Source organism: Esox lucius, chromosome 11 (assembly GCF_011004845.1).
Source record: "Esox lucius isolate fEsoLuc1 chromosome 11, fEsoLuc1.pri, whole genome shotgun sequence".
NCBI classification, from domain to species: domain Eukaryota; kingdom Metazoa; phylum Chordata; class Actinopteri; order Esociformes; family Esocidae; genus Esox; species Esox lucius.
The window spans coordinates 20,104,920-20,114,821 of NC_047579.1; the positions used below are offsets into that span (position 1 = coordinate 20,104,920).

At 38.0% G+C, this 9,902-nt stretch overlaps 1 protein-coding gene across 1 annotated transcript in view; it reads right to left on the reverse strand.

The window, feature by feature from the left end:
- Positions 1-7,147, reverse strand: part of LOC109616271 — a 44,835-nt gene extending 37,688 nt beyond the window's left edge. The window contains exon 1 of the mRNA XM_034294965.1: positions 7,044-7,147. The gene's annotated coding sequence lies outside the window, so the exon portion shown is untranslated. The remainder of the gene's footprint in view (positions 1-7,043) is intronic.
- Between the last annotated feature and the right edge of the window lie 2,755 nt (positions 7,148-9,902).

Here is a 9,902-nt window from a genome sequence, read left to right on the forward strand (position 1 = left end):
TTCCCCGCTCATTACCTGTATTAACTGCACCTGTTTGAACTTGTTACCTGTATAAAAGACACATGTCCACACACTCAATCAAACAGACTCCAACCTCTCCACAATGACCAGAGAGCTGTGTAATGACATCAGGGATACAATTGTAGACCTGCACAAGGCTGGGATGGGCTACAGGACAATAGGCAAGCAGCTTGGTGAGAAGGCAACAACTGTTGGCGCAATTATTAGAAAATGGAAGAAGTTCGAGATGACGGTCAAGATCTCAGCTCGTGGGGCATCAATGATCATGAGGATAGTGAGGGATCAGCCCAAAACTACACGGCAGTACCTGGACAATGACCTGAAGAGAGCTGGGACAACAGTCTCAAAGAAAACCAATTAGAAAACTATTAAAATCCTGCAGCGCAAGCAAGGTCCCCCTTCTCAAGCCAGCGCATATCCAGGCCACTCTGAAGTTTGCCAATGACCATCTGGATGATCCAGAGAAGGAATGGGAGAAGGTCATGTGGTCTGATGAGACAAAAATAGAGCTTTTTGGTCTCAACTCCACTCACCATGTTTGGAGGAAGAAGAAGGATGAATACAACCCCAAGAACACCATCCCAACCGTGAAGCATGGAGGTGGAAACATAATTCTTTGGGGATGCTTTTCTGCAAAGGGGACAGGAAGACTGCACCTTATTGAAGGTAGAATGGATGGGGCCATGTATCGCAAGATCTTGGCCAACAACCTCCTTACCTCAGTAAGAGCATTGAAGATGGATCTAACGGATTCGGGGGTATGACAATTTAAAATAGCCATAAATGCCATGTGTTTATTCAAGCTGGCAAATGGCATGTCATTTTCTATTGAGCTACAAGGTTTATTACAAGCACTAGTCAGAGTATCTGATTTACATGGCACCTATTTTAAGCTATACACACAATAACTGTAACACACTAACATCAACTATAATTAATGTTCTTATATTTTATGTACTTGTATTAACAATATACTATGTATTTGTATGAAATACTTCAATACTACAATCAATAATGGAAATTCTACAATATGCAATTTCACTTTGATAAGACTTTGTATTTGAACACAACAGACAACAGTACGCTATTGTATTGGGTTGTTGAGGGAAGATTTCCTTTGGCGTCTTTGAAAATGTGCCAGAGAACATTACCTCACACCACATGGCCATCACAAGTGAGGTATGGGGATACTCTGGCCAGCAAGCAAAATTCTATCTGAACATTATAACATCAGCTTTCTAAAATAATGATCAGTTCATGATAATTTATTATATGCTTATTCATTTTAATGCCAGGTTGTCAGCATACTTTAAAAAAATGTTTTTATGTTTGTCCATTGAATATGTGATCAGATCCAGTTTGTAACATGTTTATTTTTCATCATTCCTACTCATCCTTCTTCAAAATGATGTACAAAATATTATTAATCAACATTCCTGTGGTCCTGGATATTTCGGTCATGATCTACAATCAAAAGTAATGTAATTATTTTTTATTAAAATAATCTTAAATGATTTTTTCAGCTCACAAAAGGTTTAACGTATTGTTAATTCATGTAAATTAAGTCTTATTTAAATGAAATGAGTATTGAATGGGGATGTGACTTTCGTTACTTAAAAAGCATTTATTAAAAAACATTTTAAAATGAGCATTTTTCCGGTTCCAGAGTATTCGTAACAGGGCAGCACCAAGCATAGCACACAACAAATAAAACAGCTCATGAAGTGTACATTTGATGCTTGAGCTGGACGAATCAAATTATATGACAGGTTATTACCGGTTTTTCTTAAAAACATAACAGAAAATGGTAAAAGGGTTTAGAAAAGTGTTTCTTTTTCAAAAGTGTTTTCAAAATTGTCCTCCAGTTCTGGAATGACCCAGACAGCTCTGCTCAGGTGCAGACTGGGGTAAAATATCAGCCCAGGAATCGGAAGCGGAACGGCCCGGTGGTTTCTATAATGAAAATATGAAGTCAAACGATGTGAAGTCAAAGCCTAGACTCTGGAACAGCCTACCACTGAATGTCAGGGATGCAATGTCATTGCATTAAATCTTACCTAAAAACACATTTTACAAGTTGGCTTTCGCTAATATTTTCATCACTGTGATTTAATGATATTTTGCTTATTCTTTTCACTTCCTTTATTTATTTTTTATACAACCCCCTTTCCAGAAATGTTGGGATGCTGTGAAATGTAAAGAAAAACAGAATGCAATGATGTGCAAATCAATTAAATTCTGAAAATGAAACTGAAAATGAAATATTAAAACTTTGTTTCTTAAAAAATGTATGCCCACTTTGAATTTGATGCCAGCAACAGGTTTAATAAAAGCTGGGACAGGGGCAACAAAAGACTGAAAAGGTTGTGTAATGCTAAATACAAACATGGTGAAACATCTCACAATTAATTAGGTTAATTGGCAGTAACATGATTGGGTATAAAAAGAGTCTTTCAGAAGTAAAAGATGGGGGATCTCATCATCTACGATAAATAATATAATTAAAAGAGTCAGATAATCCAGAGAGATCTCTGTAAGGAAGGGACAAGGCGGAAAATCAAAATTGGATGACTGTGATCTTCAGGTCATCAGGAGGTACTGCGTTAAAATAAGACACGATTCTGTAATGGACTGCATGGGCTCAGGAACACTTCAAAAAACCACTGTCTGTCAACACAGTACATCGCTGCATCCACAAATGCAAGTTAAAACTCCACCATGCAAAATAAGGAACCATATAGATGGAGAAATGCTGCTGCCTTCTCTGGCCCGAGCTCATTTAACCCTCAAAGAACTAGGATTTTCAAATACACCTGTCACTACCTTGACATTTTGTCATCCTTTATAGTAGAAGTGCTTTATATTCTGGGATTCTGCAGACCCTCAGCTACATGAGGTATTGAATTATTTTTAAATATATTGCACATATTTTGGTTTTATATTGAAAAGCATAAGTAAAATATAATAGGTTGCCTGTTTTACTTTACATGTGGATACCCCCAGGGGTTCAGAATAACTACAAGTTGAATGGTTTTGAAATGTTAAAATAATAAAATTAACATCAGTTTTCTTCTCAAAAACTCTGAAAATCATTGAAAATGCCCATATGGGGTCACCGGACTTAATCTGTCATGTTGAACTTCCAAAGGCCACCACTAGATGGCAGTCCCTGTTTTTTTTAACTCTTTTTATTTTTATGGGTTGTCTTGAATAGGAGGTGCCTTTATTTCCATTGGAATTTCCTAAATCTTCCATATCTGGAAGTGGTGGAGATTAGAACAGGGATGTGTCCAGTCTTCCTTTGGATGGTTATATCCACAGGGGACACTCTACACAACTCAGTCACAAGCTGCCTTGGGGGCGATGAGGCTGTTGGTTGGCATGTTTTGATTCTTCTGGAGGTCCTTGTATATTACGTACACATTTGTCATGGCAATGTCTCTAAAGTAAAATAACAGGATCCTGTGTAAATCTCCTGGTCTTGTAGTGCACAGTGCAGTATTGGATCAGCAGTTCTCATAGGTCCACACCCCTCATATATTTGTTGTATTCAACAATGGTTACTGGGACTGGTACTCAGTCTGCACAGGACCCCTCCCTCTTCTTTTGTTTGCTTTTCACTGTGCCTGCAGTTATACAAAGTCAATGGAAAAATGCCCAAATCCTAACAACACAACCCATGTTTGTGAATGTTCTCATTTGCAGTTTGCCTCATAAAGGGCCCAAACAAATAGCCACGTGAACAATACTGATAAATTCCAATTATCAGTAACAAATGTACACAATACTTTGGTTAGAAATAGCTAGCACACATTCAACATTAACAGGAGGAGAAAATATTGCTAGATTTTCAAACAACATTAAAACGAACACCAATAAAATTAATAAAATGATCCAGATACAGCCACATCCATCTCAGGAGCAGTCCATGTTTGGAACAATCCATAATCAGAAACCTGCGCCCTCCACTGGTAACATTACTCTTAGGAGCAGTGCTCAGAACAGTACTAAAATACCTACAATACCAAGCAACACCTGAACTGCTTAAGCTATAGCCCCAAAACCAACATCCACCTTTAGGATATCCTAACATTAAATTCTGTAATAGTTGAGACCATAGCAACCCAAGGCAGCTACCAATAAGGGGTAAATGAAAGCTTTTTGATACTTTTCATTTTCTCTATCCCCAAAGTTTTTAAGAATTATAAATAACATAATACAACATTAATTTTCCAGAAAAAGCATTGCTTCGGTACTCTGTATTATACAGCCCAATATGAGACTTAAAACGTTGATGTTGGATGTTTTGAGAGCTCATTAGTCTACTAATTCTCTGTATCTACAATAGGTTATTCAGGATGGTATTGTGCTAAATAGGGCATATTCATTTATAGTCCATTTGTCTGATGAATGTAACAATTATAATGGAAGTTTTGCAGTAAATAGTAATACATTGCACCAATGCAATCAAAAGATCAGGAACACACCTACCCATTTTAACACAGTCATGAAGTGTAAAGATGAATGTTTGCAAAAACAAAAAGGCTACAATAATGTGCATAATTAAGGACAGAGTGTTTTTTTTTGATCAGTCTATAATATTAATGGTAGGTTTATTTGAACAGTCAGTGCGAGAATAACAACAAAAAAATCCAGAAAAACACATGTCAAAAATTGTATAAATGGATTTGCATTTTAATGAGTGAAATAAGTATTCGACCCCTCTGCAAAACATGACTTAATACTTGGTGGTAAAACCCTTGTTGGTAATCACAGAGTTGGCCACCAGGTTTGCACACATCTCAGGAGGGATTTTGTCCCACTCCTCTTTGTAGATCTTCTCCAAGTCATTTTAAGGTTTCGAGGCTGACGTTTGGAAACTCTAACCTTCAGCTCCCTCCACATATTTTCTTATTGGATTAAGGTCTGGAGACTGGCTAGGCCACTCAAGGACCTTAATGTGCTTCTTCTTGAGCCACTCCTTTGTTGCCTTGGCCGTGTGTTTTGGGTCATTGTTGCCTTGGCCGTGTGTTTTGGGTCATTGTCATGCTGGAATATCCATCCACGACCCATTGTCCTGTCCAAATTGTCCACCCCCAAAGCATAATGTTTCCACCTCAATGTTTGACGGTGGGGATGGTGTTCTTGGGGTCATAGGCAGCATTCCTCCTCCTCCAAACACGACAGTTGAGTTGATGAGCCAAAGAGCTAGATTTTGGTCTCATCTGACCACAACACTTTCACCCAGTTCTGCTCTGAATCATTCAGATGTTCATTGGCAAACTTCAAACAGGCCTGTACATGTGCTTTCTTAAGCAGGGGGACCTTGCGGGCGCTGCAGGATTTCAGTCCATCACAGCGTAGTGTTACCAATTGTTTCCTTGCTGACTATGGTTCCAGCTGCCTTGAGATCATTGACAAGATCCTCTCTTGTAGTTCTTGGCTTACTCCTCAACGTTCTCATGATGATTGCAACTCCACGAGGTGAGATCTTGAATGGAGCCCCAGACCGAGGGAGATTGAGAGTTTGTGTTTCTTCCATTTGCGAATAATCGCACCAACGGTTGTCACCTTCTCACCAAGCTGCTTGGCGATGGTCTTGTAGCCCATTCCAGACTTGTGTAGGTTTACAATCTTGTCCCTGACATCGTTGGACAGCTCTTTGGTTTTGGCCATGGTGGAGAGTTTGGAATCTGTTAGATTGATTGCTTCTGTGGACAGGTGTTTTTATACATGTTACAAACTGAGATTAGGAGCACTCCCTTTAAGAGTTTGTTGATAATCTAAGCTCGTTACCTGTGTGATGGCAATTCCATCGATCGACACTCTTAAAGGAGTAAGAAACAGAGACAAAATTCTCTTGGCACAATTAACAGTGTATTAATTATTTGCAAATAAGAGACACGCGTCAACCACTTACAAAACATAATCGTCCGAGGAGTCTCTAACTCGATACAGGTCAATTATCAGTATATAAGGGAGGAAAAGGGGTGTGGTAAGATGCTGCCCATCTATCTCATGTCAATACTCATTCCCTTTGTTCTTTCACATGTCCTAGGTTTCAAGTCACATTGTCCTCCCCTTGAGGGGGACTTAAAGCATCTGGACAACCTACAGATTAACCCTATAATCTACTGTTACCAATCAAGAATGCCCCCTAGGACAAATACCAGATACCTCTCTAACACATTCATTTTCACATCCAAACAATGGGACTCAGTCCTTTAATCAGTAAGAATGCATCAGGTTTCAGAATTTCCACAGCACCTGTATAAAAGACACATAGGAGCCAGAAATCTTTCTGATTGAGAGGGGATCAAATATTTATTTCACTCATTAAAATGCAAAAAAAAAGATACATGCGTTTTTCTGGATTTTTTTGTTGTTATTCTGTCTCTCACTGTTCAAATAAACCTACCATTAAAATTATAGACTGTTAATTTCTTCGTTAGTGGGCAAATTGACAAAATCAGCAGGGGATCAAATACTTTTCCCCCCTCACTGTAATACATAGAGACTAAGTTAATTCATCTAACTTCAGTAACGCAAATTTACTTGCTTGCCTCCTCTTTCACTCAATTGTTGTGGAAGTCTCTGCTCTGAAATTTGCACTGCTCTGCCCCCACAGTGGCGGTCGGTATCATCATGCAAGGTAGGCAGCCGCCTATTGCCCCAGAAGGCTTAGGGTCCCGTTAAAATTCAAACTGAAACACAATCGTTTTTTTGTATTTCGTTTTTGTCTTGAGATCTGATTGTGTTGCTCAAAATGATCAAATAAAATCATGCCTTGAAATACATTATTTGTTTCAGACCTCTTACTCAAAAGGTCTGTCCCATAACATTACTCATGGGAGGCCAAATGACAGTTAGGTAGCTTAAAATGCATAAAATGTGTTTTTCTTTCAAATAAGGACATTTCTAAGTGACCCCAAACTTTGGAACGGTGGTGTATATTTAATCAAAATGTATTGTAATAAGCATTGCTGAACGGAAGAGTTAACATACGGACACAAATATCTTACCTCTTGGTGTCTGGCTGTGTGTCTCTAGTAGTTCTTTGAAAACCCTTGTGAACACACCCTGCTTACATAGCCTTATGGGCAAGACTCTGATAATAACATGAAAACTGCACCCCTGCACCTGGATTGCTGGGAAATCACGTGAGCGAGCAAGCCACAACTTGATTGTTTGAAGACTTTTTTTTTTTTAAAAGACATCATTTTCATCAACTCAAAATGATAAGAATGACTAAAACAAGTGTTTAAGAATAGGCTCATCAGAATTGTTCTGATTAATACCTATATTACATACATACAGCTTCCCATTGCAACATTCAACAAGCATGTTGTACATCTACATAAAACCTTGTAAGGTGACTAGTACATGATGAAGTTGGAGACATGAGCACTGCAAGCTTGGCTAATTCCTGTGAAGAGGCTGTTGGACCTGTTTAAATGTTGGTACAGAGAGATCGGTTTGTGCATGCATAGGTTGTCTCCTCTATTTCCTGTTTCCTGCGGAAGTCAGTTTCCTGTTTCCTGTTTTTTGCTTGAGGTCAAACAGCTCGCCCAGGTCACCTGACAGGCCTAGACTGTTCAGGTTATGAACAGTGTTACTGGTCACATCTGTGCCTGTACAGTATGAGGAAGAAACATGTTTAAGGCAATACATAATTATGAATGTTTTGGCTAATTATGTATTTCATTTGCAGTCTAGTTATAAATATTGAATAATAATAATTCATTTGTAAAGTATTTATATTCCATTCATTCATGCAACAGCAGCCCACAGATTCCATCAATCTGTATTTTCACCAGCTTGGGAAACAGATAAACCAATAAGTAGAATAATGGTGGAAAGTGTTATAATCCAGGAGCTGGTTGAGAGAAGTCTTTATATCTAATATTAAAGCAAATAGTGTTGATACAAAACAATCACTGAAAACTATTTCAATCTAGTTCTTTCTAGAGATATCATCATTCTGGTTTTTAAATATCTTACCAATTGGTGCCTGACAGTGTCCTGTGATAATGTTGAAATATTTCTAAATTTACACTGACTATTATAGTCACAGTGGAGAGTGCTACGGAAACTAATCTATACTTCTGCAACTTGATTCTCTAAGATTAATTTCTAGTTAAACCACTGAGTAAGCAAGCTAGAACAAAATATTTTTATAACACAAGATTGCATTGACTAAGATAAATCAAGGATTATCAAAAACTTTGACATGAAAAAAGAAAAATACCTTAACCCTGTAGCCTAAAGCTTAACCTGAAAATTGTTCAGAGTTCTATAACGCAGTAATATATCCATAATTTCTGTTGTTAATGTCTGTTGTTTTTGTGTTATAAAATCCCCAATTTCTCAAAAACATCAAATGAAAGGCCTTAACAAAAGCTTAACAAGACAGATTTTACTGAAAAAAACCCACCAAAGCAACATTTGTTTTTTCTTCAAATTTCTTAAAAAAACAAACAAACAAAATTACTTTGCAACACTTCATAATTAAGTTACATTTGTAAAAGGGTTACAGTTACCATAAGGATTATTCAACAAAGATTTATTTTTTATAACAGCCATCTTATTGGTCATAAAAGTGCAATAAAGTCTATCAAACCCAGAAGGGGCCTTGGCCCAGTGTGGTGAACCACAGGACGACTACGATGATGGACCCTCCCATTGGAGAAGAGCCAGATCCTCCTGTTTCAGTCCTTTGTATATTTGTATAATTTATATAACCATAACAACTGTCTTGATTGACAGCGTTTGATTCAGATGCAACTTATTTAAAGTATCTGTAACCTCCTGATCCTTAAGATCCAGGATGTTTTTAATATGTAATAAATGTATTCTTTATTTATATTGTCCCTTATGGGACAAAAGGGAGGAATTGTAAAGGATACATTTATGACCATATCCTTATTTATCCATTATTCTGCATATTAACTGTAATAAATGGACTGTTTTAGACTAGGCCTGAATTTGCTTTAAACTGTTCATGGTTGCCATGTTTAGAAGACCTAGGTCAGCATGCCCTGTTCTTAGAAGTGATTATGGCCATAACCGAGGCGCCAGGCCTAATACCTATCTTATCTATGGCCCTGTAAAGATGGCTCCAAGGTGAAGTTGCCTGTGCCTCCTCTGTATCCTCCCATTTGGGCCGGACAGAGACCAGGGGTAGCTCAGATCAGGTCTGTTAACTATGACCTAGAACTATGGTTGCCCTGACAATGTAGGGTCCCATCTTGTTTTCATATGTATCTTATAGCATAACATAATATTTTTGGAGCTGACAAGCAGGGGTATAAAGAGGTGAAAGTAATAATGTATAATCAGAACAATTGTTATGACACTACTCTGTCTCTGTACTTATACAGTTTTGTAAAAGCGATTGTTCCCGTGGATCCACGTAATTAAACTGAATAATCAACAGTTATACGAATGTCGAGTCTCTTTTCATAATAAACTGCGAAAATGTTTCCATCTTCCACAGTACACTGGTGTCATAGTGGGTGTGGTCGGTGTCGGACAGAGGTGACTTGCTGAATCGAGTTGCAACCAATCCGTGTGGTAGGTCGGATGTCCTCAAGCTCAAACCTGGTTTTTGGCCTGTGAACGTGTTCCCTTTTAAGCATGTAGATTCCGGCCAGTAGTCCTGGTTGTGTGAGCAGTCTAATGAAAAGCAGCTTGGCAAGATAGGTCATGACTCTGGAGTAGCTAAAATGATCCAAGGTCATAAATCAGACTCCATGAAACTGGGATGGGAGGAAAACAAGGGACAACATATTAAACTGTCAAATATTACGCCAATATTTACCTTCAGATACTACAGATTTGCAAATTAACTCCCACATGCTAAAAAATTACCCTAATACTGT